Source organism: Mesoplodon densirostris, chromosome 16 (genome assembly GCF_025265405.1).
Source record: "Mesoplodon densirostris isolate mMesDen1 chromosome 16, mMesDen1 primary haplotype, whole genome shotgun sequence".
Lineage (NCBI taxonomy): Eukaryota > Metazoa > Chordata > Mammalia > Artiodactyla > Ziphiidae > Mesoplodon > Mesoplodon densirostris.
In genome coordinates this window covers 49,442,554-49,461,547 of record NC_082676.1, presented here as the reverse complement: position 1 = coordinate 49,461,547, position 18,994 = coordinate 49,442,554, and the positions used below count along the sequence as shown (strand labels likewise).

The 18,994-nt window shown below is 40.9% G+C and overlaps 1 protein-coding gene across 1 annotated transcript in view; it reads left to right on the top strand.

Moving 5' to 3' along the window:
- Positions 1-18,994, top strand: part of SCNN1B (sodium channel epithelial 1 subunit beta) — a 75,131-nt gene that overhangs the window by 25,591 nt on the left and 30,546 nt on the right. The window lies entirely within an intron of this gene.

Here is an 18,994-nt window from a genome sequence, read left to right as displayed (position 1 = left end):
TTTCTAGTTTGAGGGTATTACAGCGTTGCAGTCACCATCCTTCCTGTGCGTACCTGCACGCATGCGCACACACACTCACGCACACACTTGCGCAAGTACCCATGCACACAGGCACCTAGGGACACATGCCCAAGAAGTGGAACTGTTGGGTCCTGGCTGTCACATTTTAAATGCAATAAGGGGAGTTCCCTGGTCCAGTTGTTAGGACTCGGCACTTTCACTGCCAGGGGCCTGGGTTCGATCCCTGGTTAGGGAACTAAGATCCCTCAAGCTGAGCAGTGTGGCCCCCCCAAAGTTTTTAATAAAAAATAAAAAGGGACTTCCCTGGTGGCGCAGTGGTTAAGACTCCGTGCTCCCAATGCAGGGGGCCCGGGTTCCATCCCTGGTCAGGGAACTAGATCCCATATGCATGCCACAAATAAGGAGCCAGCGACCTGCAGCTAAGGAGCCTGTGAGCCACAACTAAGAAGCCCGCCTGCCGCAACTAAGACCCGGCGCAACCAAATAAATAAATAAATAAAATATATTTTAAAAATAAATCAATAGATAGTAAATGCAATAGAGACTACCAAACTACTCTCCAGTGACTGCACCAACTTAAACCCCATTGGCATGTAAAGGTGTGCTTTGTAATACCTGGTATTACAAAACGTTTTCATCTTTGCAAATCGAATGGTTGCCATGCAGATTTTTTTTTCAGTTAACTCCAATCAGCATAAATTTTAAAATTTCTTTTTTAAAATGTTTTTTTTCTGTCTCCTGGGAGCGTGTAGGCTACACAAAGGTAGGGACTTCTTACTGAGGGATGCTGGGTGCCTAGAACAGTGCTGAGCACACAGTAGGTGCTTAGTAAATATTTCCTGACTGAATAAATGAATAGATTAAACATTGAAATGGTCCAAAATACAAAAGGTGCCAAAAGAGTAACTCATTTTTAAAAGTCTCCTTCCCTGCCTGTGCCCCCAGCACCCAGTTCCCCTTCTTGGAGGCAGCTTATGTCAGCACTTTGGTGTCTGGCCCCTTGGAGGTGGGCTATGCACACACAACTAAATATCTCTATGCTGTTTTCCTTTTTTTTTAAAAATGTATTTATTTGTTTATTTTTGCTGCATTGGGTCTTCATTGCTGCATGCGGGCTTTCTCTGGTTGCGGGGAGCTGGGGCTACTCTTCATTGCGGTGCGCGGGCTTCTCATTGCGGTGGCTTCTCTTGTTGTGGAGCATGGGCTCTAGGGCATGCGGGCTTCCATAGCTGTGGCACTCAGGCTCAGTAGTTGTGGCTCACAGGCTCTAGAGTGCAGGCTCAGTAGTTGTGGCACACGGGCTTAGTTGCTCCACGGCATGTGGGATCTTCCCGGACTAGGGCTCGAACCCCTGCATCGGGAGGCGGATTCTTAACCACTGCGCCACCAGGGAAGCCCCCCACCCCCTTTTTTTTCCAACACAAATGCATACCAGCTTTATATATGGTTCTGCCCTTTCTTCTCTCTCACTTAATGATATACCTTGGCAGCACTCTTCATCTCTGAGCAGCTCAAATAAGACCACTGTGTCTCCTCTCCTGGAGGACTGGAGGGAGCCACTTTTTTTTTTTTTATTGAAGTATAGTTGACTTACATTATTAAATTAGGTTCAGGTGTACAGCATAGTGATTCAATATTTTTATAGACTATATACTCCATATAAAGCTATTATAAAACATTGGCTATATTCCCTGTGCTGCACATCCTTGTATCTTATCTATTTTATACCTAGTAGTTTGTACCTTTTAATCCTCTTACCCTATTCTGCCCCTTCCCCCACCCCTCTGGGAGCCACTTTTTTAAGGTTTATCAGTCACACTGCGTTTGGCTTTATGGGAGGACCCCTGGAGGCCCGGGAACCACAGCCTTGGTCAAAGGAGGTGCATATGTGCACACAGAGGAGGTGGAGCCTATTGCTACCCTTCAGATTCCCCCAGTACCCACCAGATCGGGAGCAAGAGGTCACATGTCCCATCAGGCTTGTCGGTAAGAGGTGACTGGAAGCCAAGGGACCTGGTTTCTGTTTCCAGATCTGCCTGACTCACTGTGACTGTGAGGAAGTGCCTTTGTGCTCTGGTTACCTTCTCTGTGAGATGGGCATAATTCTGGCTACCCGAACTTTCTTGAAAGGCTGACATGAAAACGCAGGAGGAAATGCTTGATAGAGATTGTGTGCTTCAAGTGGGCAGAAAACAATTAACAGAGAATTTCCTCAAGGGTTATAAGGAAGATGGTTTTAAATCTTTTGAGAGGAACCCTTTATTCAATCGTGGAATTATTTTACTATGTCTTAAGAAAAAAATGGCTTAGCACATCAAACTTATTCACAGGCATAGTGTTGCTTAGGATGAGGGTGAATTTTTTTAAGCAAAAAAGACGAGTTCAGATGATGTTATATATTAAGTCAATAATGATACAAGTGCTATCGAGATTTAGCAAAAATCGTGAAGGTGGTATGCAAATGATTGATGTTTGGGAAACATTGAATTAGCAGGTATTTGGGGGGGCAAATAACAAAATCAAACTTACAAATACTTATTTGAAAACCTATTTTAAGGATTTTTTTCTTATTTAATGCAAATATATAGGACACAGTAAATCAGGTTTTTTTTTTTTTCTTTTTGCGGTATGTGGGCCTCTCACTGTTGTGGCCTCTCCCGTTGCGGAGCACAGGCTCCGGATGCGCAGGCCCAGCGACCATGGCTCACGGCCCAGCCGCTCCGCGGCATGTGGGATCTTCCGGGATCGGGGCATGAACCCGTGTCCCCTGCATCGGCAGGCGGACTCTCAACCACTGCGCCACCAGGGAAGCCCAGTAAATCAGGTTTTGACGAACTTTTTCTGTAAAGGGCCAGGTATAGTTAATAGTTAAGGCTTTGTGGGCCATAAACACTGCATATTCTTTTCTTTTTTCTTTACAACTCTTTGAAAACATAAAAAACATTATTAACCAGAGGGCCATACAAAAACAGGCTGGCTTTTCAACTTTACAGACCCTTGCAGTAAATTAAGGAATTTATTGAACATAATAGCTGCTAGTGCTCCAAATACAGGTACAACAACCTGTATGGGAGCCATCTATTAATGACACATTTATTAATAACACTAATGTTCTACTTACTCCCATTTTTCAGCATTATTATGAACTCATAGATTTTTAATGTATTTAATATGTTTCAATTAACCGCATGCTTTTTTTTAAATTTTATTTTATTTATTTTTTTATACAGCAGGTTCTTATTACTCATCCATTTTATGCATATTAGTGTATACATGTCAATCCCAATCTTCCAGTTCATCCCCCCACCGCCCCCCCACCCGCTTTCCCCCCTTGGTGTCCATACGTTTGTTCTCTACATCTGTGTCTCTATTTCTACCTTGCAAACCGGTTCATCTGTACCATTTTTCTAGATTCCACATATATGCGTTAATATACGATATTTGTTTTCCTCTTTCTGACTTACCTCACTCTGTAGGACAGTCTCTAGGTCCATCCACGTCTCTGCAAATGACCCAATTTCGTTCCTTTTTATGGCTGAGTAATACTCCATTGTATATGGGTATCACATCTTCTTAATCCACTCATCTGTCGATGGGCATTTAGGTTGCTTCCATGACCTGGCTATTGTAAACAGTGCTGCAATGAACATTGGCGTGCATGTGTCTTTTTGAATTATGTTTTTCTCTGCGTATATATGCCCAGAAGTGGGATTGCTGGGTCATATGGTAATTCTATCTTTAGCTTTTTTTTTTTTTTTTTTTTTTTTTTTTTTGCGGTATGCGGGCCTCTCACTGCCGTGGCCTCCCCCGTTGCGGAGCACAGGCTCCGGACGCGCACGCTCCGGACGCGCAGGCTCAGCGGCCATGGCTCACGGGCCCAGCCGCTCCGCGGCATATGGGATCCTCCCAGACCGGGGCACGAACCCGTATCCCCTGCATCGGCAGGCGGACTCTCAACCACTTGCGCCACCAGGGAGGCCCTCTTTAGCTTTTTAAGGAACCTCCATACTGTTCTCCATAGTGGTTGTATCAACAGTACACGAGGGTTCCTTTTTCTCCACACCCTCTCCAGCACTTATTGTCTGTAGATTTTCTGATGATGCCCAGTCTAACCGGTATGAGGTGATACCTCATTGTAGGTTTGATTTGCATTTCTCTAATAATTAGTGATGTTGAGCAGCTTTTCATGTGCCTCTTGGCCATCTGTATGTCTTCTTTGGAGAGATGTCTGTTTAGGTCTTCTGCCCATTTTTTGATTGGGTTGTTTGTTTTTTTAATACTGAGCTGTATAAGCTGTTTATATATTTTGGAGATTAATCCTTTGTCCACTGATTCATTTGCAAATATTTTCTCCCATTCTGAGGGCTGTCTTTTCATCTTGTTCATAGTTTCCTTTGCTGTGCAAAAGCTTTTAAGTTTCATAAAGTCCCATTAGTTTATATTTGTTTTTATTTCCATTACTCTAAGAGGTGGGTCAAAAAAGATCTTGCTGTGATTTATGTCAAGGAGTGTTCTTCCTATGTTTTCCTCTAAGAATTTTATAGCGTCGGGTCTTACATTTAGGCCTTTAATCCATTTTGAGTTTATTTTTGTGTATGGTGTTAGGGAGTGTTCTAATTTCATTCTTTTACATGTAGCTGTCCAGTTTTCCCAGCACCACTTATTGAAGAGACTGTCTTTTCTCCATTGTATATCCTTGCCTCCTTTGTCATAGATTACTTGACCATAGGTGTGTGGGTTTATCTCTGGGCTTTCTATCCTATTCCATTGACCTATATTTCTGTTTTTGTGCCAGTACCATATTGTCTTGCTTACTGTAGCTTTGTAGTATAGTCTGAGGTCAGGGAGTCTGATTCCTCCAGCTCCGTTTTTCTTTCTCAAGACTGCTTTGGCTATTCGGGGTCTTTTGTGTCTCCATAAAAATCTTAAGATTTATTGTTCTAGTTCTGTAAAAAATGCCATTAGTAATTTTTTTTTAATGATGCTCAAATTGTCCCATATTTGCCAGTAAGAATCCCTTCAAGGAGTCCTTTTGACCGACCCAGTAGTCTTTGATAGCTTTCTTTGCTTTCTGGTATGGTAAGAGATTTTAGGCTCATCTTGTACATTTCCTGCACCAAAACTCATATCAGCCATTTTTCTAAGAAGCCCTGGTTCCCTTTAGTCGAGAATGGTATTTAGAGACCAAAATCTAGGTGTCTGGAATGCACACATTTGCATTTATAAGTAGAAATGATGCCCAGGATATGTCCTGGTCCCTGGGGAGATTCTGACTGCCCCCCTAAAACTCTCCTTCACCATCTCCAGCCTGACACAGTGAGCCCCATCAATGGCTCTGACCTGGCTAAGTTTTCAAGAACAAAGAGTCAGTCATGCTCTGGGGCTAACAAGGCAGAAACATGAAAGATTTTTCAATAACCAGAGTCCAACCCATTTTCAGGTTAACCTTCAATTAACTATAAAAATCCAGCTCCCCAGAACTCTTATTCCCTGATTACCTTGGATAATTGAGGTTTTGCTGCAAAAATAAATACAGGGGATTTTAATGAAAGCATCTGACCTGTAATTTATAGGGGTCACAAAGTCAGATGTCCACATAAGCCAAGGCAGGAATTAAAAAATGAGTGAAGTGGGCTGAGTATAAGAAAATAGAGAATGGGGAGAATTGGGGTGAACTGGGGAGCACAGTCTCCATCTAAGGAGGGCAGCCACTAGTCATTTTGAGCAGAAACTGCCATGTGGGGACAATTATCAGATCTTTCTGATTTTTCAAAAGTTGAAGAAAATCTAGATTTTTTAAAAATGTGAACTTGCATAATTTTGAGATGGCAGTGGATTTAAGTGTTTTGTTAAAACTTTATTTAGATGTAATTTATTTACAATTAAATACATCCATTTCAAGTATAGCATTTAATGAGTTTTTACAAATGCATACATCTAATTAACCACCATCTCACTCAAGATATAGAATATTTGCATCACCTCCAAAAGGTTCCCTTATGTACCATTCCAGTTGATCCACTATTCACATCAAGCACAGGAAATCACTGGTCTGCTTTCTGTCACTATAGATTAGATATGTCTTTCCCAGGGCTTCATGTAAGTGAAGTCATATCTTATGTACTTTTTTGTGTCTAGCTTCTTTTACTCAGAATAATGGTTTTTTAAAAAAAATCCATCCATGTTGTATGTATCAATAGTTTGTTCCTTTTATTGCTGAATAGTATTCCATTGTATGGATATGCTACAGTTTGTTTATTTACTCACCTGTTGGTGGACACTTGCTTGTTTCCAGTTTGGGATTATTAATGAATAAGGTTGCTGTGAGTATATATGTACACACCTTTGTGTGAAAATATGTTTTCAGTTCTCTTGGATAAATAAGAGTGGACCTGAAAGGTCATATAATAAGTACCCATTTAACTTTATGAGAAACTGCCAAACTGTTTTCCAAAGTGACTGTACCATTTTGCATTCCATCCAGTCCTCTAAGAGAGTTCTGATTGCCTCACATCTTTGCTAGCACTAGATACTGTCAGTCCTTCTAGTGGGTGGGAAATGGTATCTCATTGTGGTTTATATTTGCATTTTCCCAGTGACTAATGATGTTAGGTGTTTTTTCATGTGCTTCTGAGCCATTCATGTATCTTCTTTTATGAAGTGTGTTTTTTTTTTTTTTTTTTTGCGGTATGCGGGCCTCTCACTGTTGTGGCCTCCCCCGTTGCGGAGCACAGGCTCCGGACGCGCAGGCTCCGGACGCGCAGGCTCAGCGGCCATGGCTCACGGGCCCAGCTGCTCCGCGGCATATGGGATCCTCCCAGACCGGGGCACGAACCCGTATCCCCTGCATCAGCAGGCGGACTCTCAACCACTTGCGCCACCAGGGAGGCCCTATGAAGTGTGTTTTAAAATCTTTTGCCCTTCATTGCAGGGGTTGGGTTGTTTGTCTTATTATTATCTTTTTTTTTTTTTTTTTGCGGTACGCGGGCCTCTCACTGTTGTGGCCTCTCCCGTTGCATAGCGCAGGCTCCAGACGTGCAGGCTCAGCGGCCATGGCTCACAGGCCCAGCCGCTCCGCGGCATGTGGGATCTTCCCGTACTGGGGCACGAACCCGTGTCCCCTGCATCGGCAGGCAGACTCTCAACCACTGCGCCACCAGGAAAGCCCTGTTTGTCTTATTATTGAGTTGCAAGGATTGTTTATGTATTCTGCATACAAATTCTTTGTCAGTCATATTACTACAAGGACTTTCTCCCAGTGACTTGCTCTTTCATTTTCTTAACAGTGTTTTGAAGAGCAGAAGATTTAACTTTAATAAAGGACAATTTTTTTTCCTTTTATTATTCATGATTTTAGTGTTCTATTTAAAAGGTCTTTTGCCTACTCTGGGATTGCACAGATTTTTCTCTTATACTTTCTTGTGGATGTTTTACAGTTTTAGCTCTTGTGTTTAGGTCCCTGATCCATTTCAAGTTAACTTTGGTGTCTAGTGTGAGATAGGAGTTGAGATTCCTTTTTCTTATATGGATATCCATTGTTCCAGCATGTTTTGTTGAAACGACTATCCTTTCTGCATGAATTACCTTGGCACCTTTGTAGGTCTATTTCTGGACTCTATCGTATCCCATTGATTAATATGTCCATCATCACACCAGTATTACACTGTTCTGATTATTATACTTGATAGTAAGTCTTGATATCAGATAGTATAAATCCTTCAATTTTGCTCTTCTTTTTCAAAAGTTTTTTTTTCTATTTTAGTTTTTTTACTTCTCCATATAATATGTAGAATTAGCTTGTCAATTTCTACATGCTGTCTGCTGGGATTTTGATTGAGATTGAATTAACTCTAGAGATTGATTTGAGGTTAATTGACATCTTAACAACATTGAGTCTTCTGATCCAGGAATATGTTATATCTCTTCATTTATTCAGGTTTTCTTTAAATATATTTTTTTAAAACCACCAAGGGCACCAAGACAATTAAATAGGGGAAAGAATAGTCTTGGTGTTGGGACAAGTGGTTATCCTCATGCAAAAGAATGAAACTGAACCCCTACCTCACACCATATATAAAAATTAATTCAAACTGGATCAAAGACCTAAATGTAAGAGCTAAAACCATAAAACTCTTAGAATAAATCATAGGAATAAATCTTTATGACCTTGAATTAGGCAGTGAATTCTTAGATATGACACCAAATCATAAACAACAAAAGAAATATAGACAAGTTGAGTACCATCAAAATTAAACATTTTTGTGTTTCAAAGGGCACCATCGAGAAAATGAAAATATGACCCACAGAATGGGAGAATATTTTTGCAAACCCTATATCTGAAAAGGGACTTGTATATAGAATATATAAATAACTCTTACAACTTAATAATAAAAAGCCAAATAACCCAATTAAAAAATAAGCAAAGGATTTGAATAGATATTTCTTGAGAGAAGATATATTGGCCATATAATGGATATAATAGCTAATAAGCACATGAAAAGATGTTTAACATCATTAGGTATCAGGAAATGCTAATGAAAACCAGAGTAAGATGCCATTTCACATCTACTATATTAATGGATAATAACAAGTGTTATAGAGAATGTGGAGAAATTGGAACCCTCATACACTGCTGGTGGAATTGTGAAATAGTTCAGCCATTTTGGAAAACAGTCTGGCTAGTTCTTTGAAAGGTTAAACATAGAATTACCATATGGTCCAGTTGGTATATGCACTCCTAGGTATATACCCAAGGAAAACATATGTCCACACAAAAACTTGTACATGATTGTTCACCGCAGTATTATTCATAATAGCCAAAAAGTAAAAACAATTCAAATGTCCATCAATTGGTGAATGAATAAATAAAAAGTGGTGTATCCATAATATGGAATATTATTTGGCAATAAAAAGGAATGAAGTAGTGATGCATGCTACAACATGGAGGAACCTTGAAAACATTACGCAAAGTGAAAAACCAGTCACAAAAGACCACATAATATATTTATGTGAAATTTATATGAAATGTCCAGAATAGGTAATCTATAGAGACAGAAAATAGATTCGTGATTGCCTGGGGTGGGGGAGGGTAGAGGAAGGAGTGAGAAGTGACTGGTAATGGGTACAGAGTTTCTTTTGGAGGAGATGAAAATGTTTTAAAATGTACTGTGGTGATGGATGAACAACCCTGTGAATATACTAAAATCCACTGAATCTACACTTTAAATGGCTGAGTTATATGGTATGTGAATTCTATCTCAATAAAGCTGTTATTTACAAAAGGAAATTATATTTTTTAAAATACTATGCTACAGTGTTCATTGCAGCACTATTTACAATAGCCAGGACATGGAAGTAACCTGGGTGTCCATCGGCAGATGAATGGATAGAGAGGATGTGGCACATGTACCCAATGACTATTACTCAGCCATAAAAAGAAACAAAATTGAGTTATTTGTAGTGAGGTGTATGGACCTAGAGTCTGTCATACAGAGTGAAGTAACTCAGAAAGAGGAAAACAAATACTGTATGCTAACACATATATATGGAATCTAAAAAAAAAAAAAAAAAGGTCACGAAGAACCTAGGGGCAGGACGGGAATAAAGATGCAGACCTACTAGAGAACAGACTTGAGGACACGGGGAGGGGGAAGGGTAAGCTGGGACAGATTGAGAGAGTGGCATGGACATATATACACTACCAAACGTGAAATACATAGCTAGTGGGAGGCGATCAGCTCGGTGCTTTGTGACCGCCTAGAGGGGTGGGGTAGGAAGGGTGGGAGGGAGACACAAGAGGGAGGAGACATGGGGATATATTTATATGTATAGCTGATTCACTTTGTTAAAAAGTAGAAACTAACACACCATTGTAAAGCAATTATACTCCAATAAAGGTGTTAAAAAAATCTTTTTCAAACCCTCAAAAATTTAATGAGAAAAGTGGCATTGGTTTTTATTTTCAGCAAATCTCTTTAACATCTTATTTAATATATTGCCATATCTGTTTTGGTATTTATTGTGTTGGAAAATACTATTTTGCTTGGAGTATATGAAATAAATTCAGCTTCACACAGAAAAAAAAAACACCAAACTGTGCTAACAACAACAAAAACCTTTTGCAAATCCAATACAGCTCACGGGTCATCCATCTGCAACCCCTCAAAGTCCATATGTGGACTCAGTCTCCACTTGGTTCCCATTACCCTTCCCCACAGGACACTGAGTCAAATCTCAGGTACAATTTATCTCTGAAAGTGAGCAGATATTTTCTCTTACAAGAAAACAGAAACGGTTGTACACAACATTTATTGTTTTTGCATTTGCTGCCAGGAATGTTCTCCACGAGTTCGGGGTCAAGTTGTAGATAGTGATCTGTGACTCTCGAAGCATGACAGTGTCCACTCTTCCTGAGTCCATACCTAGACTCAGTCTCCACTTGGCTTATTTGGGTTGGTTTAAGCTGTAAGCTGATTCAAACCTTTCTACACAAGCTGTGTATATACATTCCAAACACAGACCATCTATCACCCTGGTGGTGAAATCTGACAAGAACAACATAAAGTGGTTTATAGCATTTATTGATTTTAACTTGGCTTATTTCCCAAACTAGTTAGGAGATAAGGCAGTACTCAGCAAACTTCTGTTATTTGCCTACCATTGTCACAGTTTTTGTTGCATGTATTACTATTGTTTATAATTAATAATTTTCTTTAAACCTATTTCTTTTTTTGAATTTTATTTTATTTATTTTTTATACATCAGGTTCTTATTAGGTATCTATTTTATACATATTAGTGTATATATCTCAATCCCAGTCTCCCAATTCATCCCACCACCACCACCACCTCCCCTGCCACTTTCCCCCTTTGGTGTCCATACGTTTGTTCTCTACATCTGTGTCTCTATTTCTTCCCTGCAAACCGGTTCATGTGTACTACTTTTCTAGGTTCCACATATATGCGTTAATATACGATATTTGTTTTTCTCTTTCTGACTTATTTCACTCTGTAGGACAGTCTCTAGGTCCATCCACGTCTCTGCAAATGACCCAGTTTCATTCCTTTTTATGGCTGAGTAATACTCCATTGTATGTATGTACCACATCTTCTTTATCCATTTGTCTGTCGGTGGGCATTTAGGTTGCTTCCATGACGTGGCTATTGTAAATAGTGCTGCAATGAACACTGGGGTGCATGTGTCTTTTTGAATTATGGTTTTCTCTGGGTATATGCCCAGTAGTGGGATTGCTGGGTCATATGGTAATTCTATTTTTAGTTTTTTAAGTAACCTCCATACTGTTCTCCATAGTGGCTGTATCAGTTGACATTCCCACCAACAGTGCAACAGGTGCCCATTCTAACTGGTGTGAGGTGATACCTCATTGTAGTTTTGATTTGAATTTCTCTAATAATTAGTGATGTTGAACTTAGAAAGTTGAGCACAGCTTTTCATGTGCTTCTTGGCCATCTGTATGCCTTCTTTGGAGAAATGTCTATTTAGGTCTTCTGCCCATTTTCTGATTGGGTTGTTTGTTTTTTTAATATGAGCTGCATGAGCTGTTTGCAAATATTTTCTCCCATTCTGAGGGTTGTCTTTTTGTCTTGTTTATAGTTTCCTTTGCTGTGCAAAAGCTTTTAAGTTTCATAAAGTCCCATTTGTTTATTTTTGTTTTTATTTCCATTACTCTAAGAGGTGGGTCAAAAAAGATCTTGCTGTGATTTATGTCAAGGAGTGTTCTTCCTATGTTTTCCTCTAAGAATTTTATAGCGTCGGGTCTTACATTTAGGCCTTTAATCCATTTTGAGTTTATTTTTGTGTATGGTGTTAGGGAGTGTTCTAATTTCATTCTTTTACATGTAGCTGTCCAGTTTTCCCAGCACCACTTATTGAAGAGACTGTCTTTTCTCCATTGTATATCCTTGCCTCCTTTGTCATAGATTACTTGACCATAGGTGTGTGGGTTTATCTCTGGACTTTCTATCCTGTTCCATTGATCTATGTTTCTGTTTTTGTGCCAGCACCATATTGTCTTGATTACTGTAGTTTGTAGTGTAGTCTGAAGTCAGGGAGTCTGAGTCCTCCAGCTCCGCTTTTTTTCCCTCAAGACGGCTTTGGCTATTCGGGGTCTTTTGCGTCTCCATACAAATTTAAGACTTTTTGTTCTAGTTCTATAAAAAAAATTGCCACTGGTCATTTGATAGGGATTGCACTGAATCTGTAGATTGCTTTGGGTAGTAGAGTCATTTTCACAATATTGATTCTTCCAACCCAAGAACATGGTATATCTCTCTATCTCTTTGTGTCATCTTTGATTTCTTTCATCAGTGTCTTATAGTTTTCTGAGTACAGGTCTTTTACCTCCTTAGGTAGGTTTATTCTTAGGTATTTTATTCTTTTTGTTGCAATGGTGAATGGGATTGTTTCCTTAATTTCTCATTCTGATCTTTCATTGTTAGTGTATAGGAATGCAAGAGATTTCTTTGCATAAATTTTGTATCCTGCAACTTTACCAAATTCATTGATTAGCTCCAGTGGTTTTCTGGTGGCATCTTTGGATTCTCTATGTATAGTATCATGTCATCTGCAAACAGTGACAGTTTTACTTCTTCTTTTCCAATTTACATTCCTTTTATTTCTTTTTCTTCTCTGATTGCTGTGGCTAAAACTTCCAAAACTATGTTGAATAATAGTGGCGAGAGTGGACATCCTTGTCTTGTTCCTGATCTTAGAGGAAATGCTTTCAGTTTCTCACCATTGAGAATGATGTTTGCTGTGGGTTTGTATATGGCCTTTATTATGTTGAGGTAGGCTTCCTCTATGCCCACTTCCTGGAGAGTTTTTATCATAAATGGGTGTTGAATTTTGTCGAAAGCTTTTTCTGCATCTGTTGAGATGATCATATGGTTTTTATTCTTCAGTGTGTTAATATGGTATATCACATTGATTGATTTGCATATATTGAAGAATCCTTGCATCCTGGGATAAATCCCACTTGATCATGGTGTATGATCCTTTTAATATGTTGTTAGATTCTGTTTGCTAGTATTTTGTTGAGGATTTTTGCATCTATATTCATCAGTGATATTGGTCTGTAATTTTCTTTTTTTGTAGTATCTTTGTCTGGTTTTGGTATCAGGGTGATGGTGACCGCATAGAATGAGTTTGGGTGTGTTCCTTCCTCTGCAATTTTTTGGAAGAGTTTGAGAAGGACGGGTGTTAGCGCTCTCTAAACGTTTGATAGAATTCACCTGTGAAGCCATCTGGTCCTGGGCTTTTGTTTGTTGGAAGATTTTTAATCACAGTTTCAGTTTCAGTGCTTGTGATTGGTCTGTTCATATTTTTTATTTCTTCCTGGTTCAGTCTTGGAAGGTTATACCTTTCTAAAACTTTGTCCACTTCTTCCAGGTTGTCCATTTTATTGGCATAGAATTGCTTGTAGTAGCCTCTTATGATACTTTGTATTTCTGCTGTGTCCATTGTAACTTCTCCTTTTTCATTTCAACTTTTATTGATTTGACTCCTCTCCCTCTTTTCCTTGATGAGTCTGACTAAAGGTTTATCAATTTCGTTTATCTTCTTAAAGAACCAGCTTTTAGTTTTATTGATCTTTGCTATTGCTTTCTTTGTTCCCATTTCATTTATTTCTTCTCTGATCTTTATGATTTCTTTCCTTCTACTAACTTTGGGTTTTGTTTGTTCTTCTTTCTCTGGTTCCTTTAGGTATAAGGTTAGATTATTTGAGATTTTTCTTGTTTCTTGAGGTAGGCTTGTATTGCTATAAACTTCCCTCTTAGAACTGCTTTTGCTGCATCACATAGGTTTTGGATCGTTGTGTTTTCATTGTAATTTGTCTCTAGGTATTTTTTGATTTCCTCTTTGATTTCTTCAGTGATCTCGGTTATTTAGTAACGTATTGTTTAGCCTCCATGTGTTTGTGTTTTTCGCGTTTTTTTCCCTGTAATTGATTTCTAATCTCATAGCGTTGTGGTCAGAAAAGATGCTTGATATGATTTCATTTTGCTTAAATTTACTAAGGCTTGATTTGTGACCCAGGATGTGATCTATCCTGGAGAATGTTCCGTGTGCACTTGAGAAGAAAGTGTAATCTGCTGTTTGGGGATGGAATGTCCTATAAATATCAATTAAATCTATCTGGTCTATTGTGTCATTTAAAGCTTGTGTTTCCTTATTAATTTTCTGTCTGGATGATCTGTCCATTGGTGTAAATGAGGTGTTAAAGTCCCCCACTATTATTGTGTTACTGTCGATTTCCTCCTTTGTAGCTGTTAGCAGTTGCCTTATGTATTGAGGTGCTCCTGTGTTGGGTGCGTATATATTTATAATTGTTATATCTTCTTCTTAGATTGATCCCTTGATCATTATGTAGTGTCCTTCTTTGTCTCTTGTAATAGTCTTTATTTTAAAGTCTATTTTGTCTGATATGAGAATTGCTACTCCAGCTTTCCTTTGATTTCCATTTGCATGGAATATCTTTTTCCATCCCCTCACTTTCAGTCTGTATGTGTCCCTAGGTCTGAAGTGGGTCTCTTGTAGACAGCATATAGATGGGTCTTATTTTTGTATCCATTCAGCGAGCCTGCGTCTTTTGTTTGGAGCATTTAATCCATTCACGTTTAAGCTAATTATCGATATGTATGTTCCTATTACCATTTTCTTAATTGTTATGGGTTTGTTTTCGTAGGTCCTTTCCTTCTCTTGTGTTTCCCACTTAGGGAAGTTCCTTTAGCATATGTTGTAGAGCTGGTTTGGTGGTACTGAATTCTGTTAGCTTTTGCTTGTCTGTAAAGCTTTTGATTTGTCTGTCAAATCTGAATGAGATCCTTGCCGGGTAGAGTAATCCTGGTTGTAGTTTCTTCCCTTTCATCACTTTAAATATATCGTGCCACTCCTTTCTGGCTTGTAGAGTTTCTGCTGAGAAATCAGCTGTTAACCTTATGGGAGTTCCCTTGTATGTTATTTGTCAGTTTTCCCTTGTTGCTTTCAATAATTTTTCTTTGTCTTTAATTTTTGTCAATTTGATTACTATGTGTCTCGGCATGTTTCTCCTTGGGTTTATCCTGCCTGGGACTCTCTGCACTTCCTGGACTTGGGTAGCTATTTCCTTTCCCATGTTAGGGAAGTTTTCAACTATAATCTCTTCAAATATTTTCTCGGGTCCTTTCTCTCTCTCTTTCTGGGACCCCTATAATGTGAATGTTGTTGCATTTAGTGTTGTCCCAGAGGTCTCTTAGGCTGTTTTCATTTCTTTTCATTCTTTTTTCTTTATTCTATTCCACAGCAGTGAATTCCACCATTCTGTCTTCCAGGTCACTTATCCGTTCTTCAGCCTCAGTTATTCTGCTTTTGATTCCTTCTAGTGTATTTTTCATTTTAATTATTGTATTGTTCATCTCTGTTTGTTCTATAATTCTTCTAGGTGTTTTTTCTTTAATCCTTGTAGGTCTTTGTAAACATTTCTTGCATCTTCTCGATCTTTGCCTCCATTCTTTTTCCGAGGTCCTGGATCATCTTCACTATCATTATTCTGAATTATTTTTCTGGAAGGTTGCCTATCTCCACTTCATTTAGTTGTTTTTCTGGGGTTTTATCTTGTTCCTTCATCTGGTACAGAGTCCTCTGCCTTTTCATTTTTTAAAATTTATTTTATTATTATCATTATTTTTTATTTATTTTTGGCTTCATTGGGTGTTTGTTGCTGTGCGCTGGCTTTCTCTAGTTGCGGCGAGTGGGGGCTACTCTTTGTTGCGGTGCATGGGCTTTTCACTGCGGTGGCTCCTCTTGTTGAGGAGCACGGACTCTAGGTGTGCGGGCTCAGTAGTTGCAGCTTTCAGGCTCTAGAGTGCAGGCTAAGCAGTTGTGGTGCACGGGCTTAGCTGCTCCACGGCATGTGGGATCTTTCTGGACAAGCACTCGAACCCATGTCCCCTGCATTAGCAGGCAGATTCTTAACCACTGCGCCACCAGGGAAGTCCTGCCTTTTCATTTTGTCTTTCTGTGAATGTGGTTTTCCTTCCACAGGCTGCAGAATTGTAGTTCTTCTTGCTTCTGCTGTCTGCCCTCTGGTGGATGAGGCTATCTAAGAGGCTTGTGCAAGCTTCCTGATGGGAGGGACTGGTGGTGGGTAGAGCTGGGTGTTGCTCTGGTGGGCAGAGCTCAGTAAAACTTTAATCTGCTTGTCTGCTGATGGGTGGGACTAGGTTCCCTCCCTGTTGGTTGTTTGGCCTGAGGCGACCCAGCACTGGAGCCCACCCGGCTCTTTGGTGGGCCTAATGGCAGACTCTGGGAGGGCTCATGCCAAGGAATATTTCCCAGAACTTCTGCTGCCAGTGTCCTTGTCCCCACCGTGAGCCACAGCCACCCCCTGCCTCTGCAGGAGACCCTCCAACACTAGCAGGTAGGTCTGGTTCAGTCTCCTATGGGGTCACTGCTCCTTTCCCCCGGTCCTGATGCGTACACTACTTTGTGTGTGCCCTCCAAGAGTGGAGTCTCTGTTTCCCCGAGTCTTGTTGAAGTCCTGCAATCAAATCCCACCAGCCTTCAAAGTCTGATTCTCTGGGAATTCCTCCTCTCATTGCCGGACCCCCAGGTTGGGAAGCTCAGAACCTTCACTCCAGTGGGTGGACTTCCATGGTATAAGTGTCCTCCAGTTTGTGAGTCACCAATCCAGCAGTTATGGGATTTGATTTTATTGTGATTGCGCCCCTCCTACCGTCTCATTGCGGCTTCTCCTTTGTCTTTGGATGTGGGGTATCATTTTTGGTGAGTTCCAGTGTCTTCCTGTTGATGATTGTTCAGCAGTTAGCTGTGATTCCAATGCTCTCGCAAGAGGGAGTGAGCGCACGTCCTTCTACTCCGCCATCTTGAACCAATCTCAGGTCTTTTTTTTTTTTTTTAACTTAAGTGTATTTATGAACCTAAAGCAAAAGCCAGTGTCTCTTGCCATAAATAGAAGATCCCTCTTAAAAAGAAACCCAGTGAAAACAGAAGGTTGTTGTTACAGATACCATTGCCTGACAGGGCTCTGAGCGAGCCTGAGGCCTCATTGTTAAACTGGGAGATTAGAGGGGGTTAGATGGATGTTAAGGACCTAAAACTTTCTTCTTGACTGAATCAGAATGGTTAAACTAGAATGGAAGAGGGTAGATATCAGAGAGGCCCTTGGTCTGTTTCTTCCACAACTATTTATAGGAGCCTAATGTGCTCTTAACCTCTTGGGCCTTGGGGTACTGGACTGTACAAGACAGATGAAGCCCCAGTTCTTTCCAAGTTTAAGGTTATGGATAAAAATATGTAGGAATGAAGTAACATACGAAGCACATTGCAGTTCCTGGATCATGGTAAACGCTTAGTACTTTAACGTTGCTCTCATAGTTGTTATTATTGTAGTTATTATTACTTTATTATCCCAGAGCAGGAACTGGGTCCTCTGGGAAAGGTGGGGGTTGGGTTAGTCTATGAACATCTGTCCTACAGCCATGATGGCCTAGACAGGCACATGGAGCTTGATTTCCATCAGAGAGCAGAGGTAGTGGTGTTAAGAGAATAAAGCCCTTAATGCTTTGGCCAGGCAGGTGAGGAATGTTACTGTGTCAGACAGTTAGGTCAGGAGTGAACATGCCTGGATAAGTTTAAGATCTCTGTTTAGATATGAAGGTCTGGGGTTATTCATTTCGATATTCAGTGGTGTTCTAGGCGCTGTGCTGGGCTTGTCGGGAATACAGTGCTGCTACCTTCAGGAGGATTATGATCCCATGGGAGTGAGAAGCCACAGGACAAGCAACTATGACACAGAGTAGAACGAGGAGAATTTTTTTCTCTGTTGGTTGCAAATAATAGACATCCAGCTTGTATCAGCATAAGTAAGAAAGAAAATTTATTGGTTCCCATATCTGCTGAGTCCAGGAATAAAAGGCTTCAGGAATGGCTGGATCCAGGTGTTCAAACGATGTTGTCAGAACTCTGTCTCCATCTTGTGGCTCTGCTTTTCTCTGTGTTGGCTTTCTTCTCAGGCAGTCTCCCCATTTGTGATGCCAAATACCGCCAGCTTAGTAGTCTTAGTGAAAAAGGAGGTCTCTTCCTCAGTTATTCCAACATAAAATAACAGAATTGAGTCTAATGGTCCAAACTGGGGTCATGTGAGCTCCCCCCTCCCAGAGCTAGGGATGGTAGCCTGGCCACTCACACCAACTGAGACTGGGGGAGGGGTTCACCCGAGGAAACATCCAAGCAAGGGGCGAGGGTGCTGGGAAGCAGGCAACACCCTGCCCAACACAGAGCCCCCAGAAAGGCAGAGGCTCTCAGAGTGGGGCAGGGCTCATTCCAGCCAGGGAGTCAGGACAGCTTCATGAAGGAGGTGGCCTTTGGCCAGTTGGGGCTCCAGGGATAGGGCTGGGGTGCTCCGTCAGCAGGTTCTGGCTCTGTATATGGGCAGAAGGAAGGAGGAAACGGGTATTTCCTGAGAAGCCATCATGTGCCAGGCTCTTTGACAACTATCTTGGTAACGTCACAAGAACCCTGTCTGCTCACGCAGGTGGGAAACAGTCTCAGAGAGGTTAACCATTCCTGGCTGACCCACAGCTAGCACCCAGCGCTCCTGGAGCCACCCTCACCCCGCTCCAGTCCATCTCCACCGAGCAGCTGGGGCGCTCTTTTCAGACCTCAGAGTTGACAGCATCTTGTCTCCACAGGTTCCAACTGTCCTAGGATTGAAACCCCACTCCTTAACATGGCCCACAGGGCCCTGCGCGGCCAGCTCCGTTCACGTCCCCAGGCTCCCTCCCGATCGGCCTCTGCTCCTGCTGTCCCCTCCCCCTCCCACCACCACTCCTCTTCTGTCCTTTAATTCAACTCCTCCAAGGACTCCCAGACTTCGGGGGCCCCCTTGGTAATAACAGTAGCTGACAGGTGCCAGGCATTAATCCACACTCTACAGATTCTCATTCATTTCAGT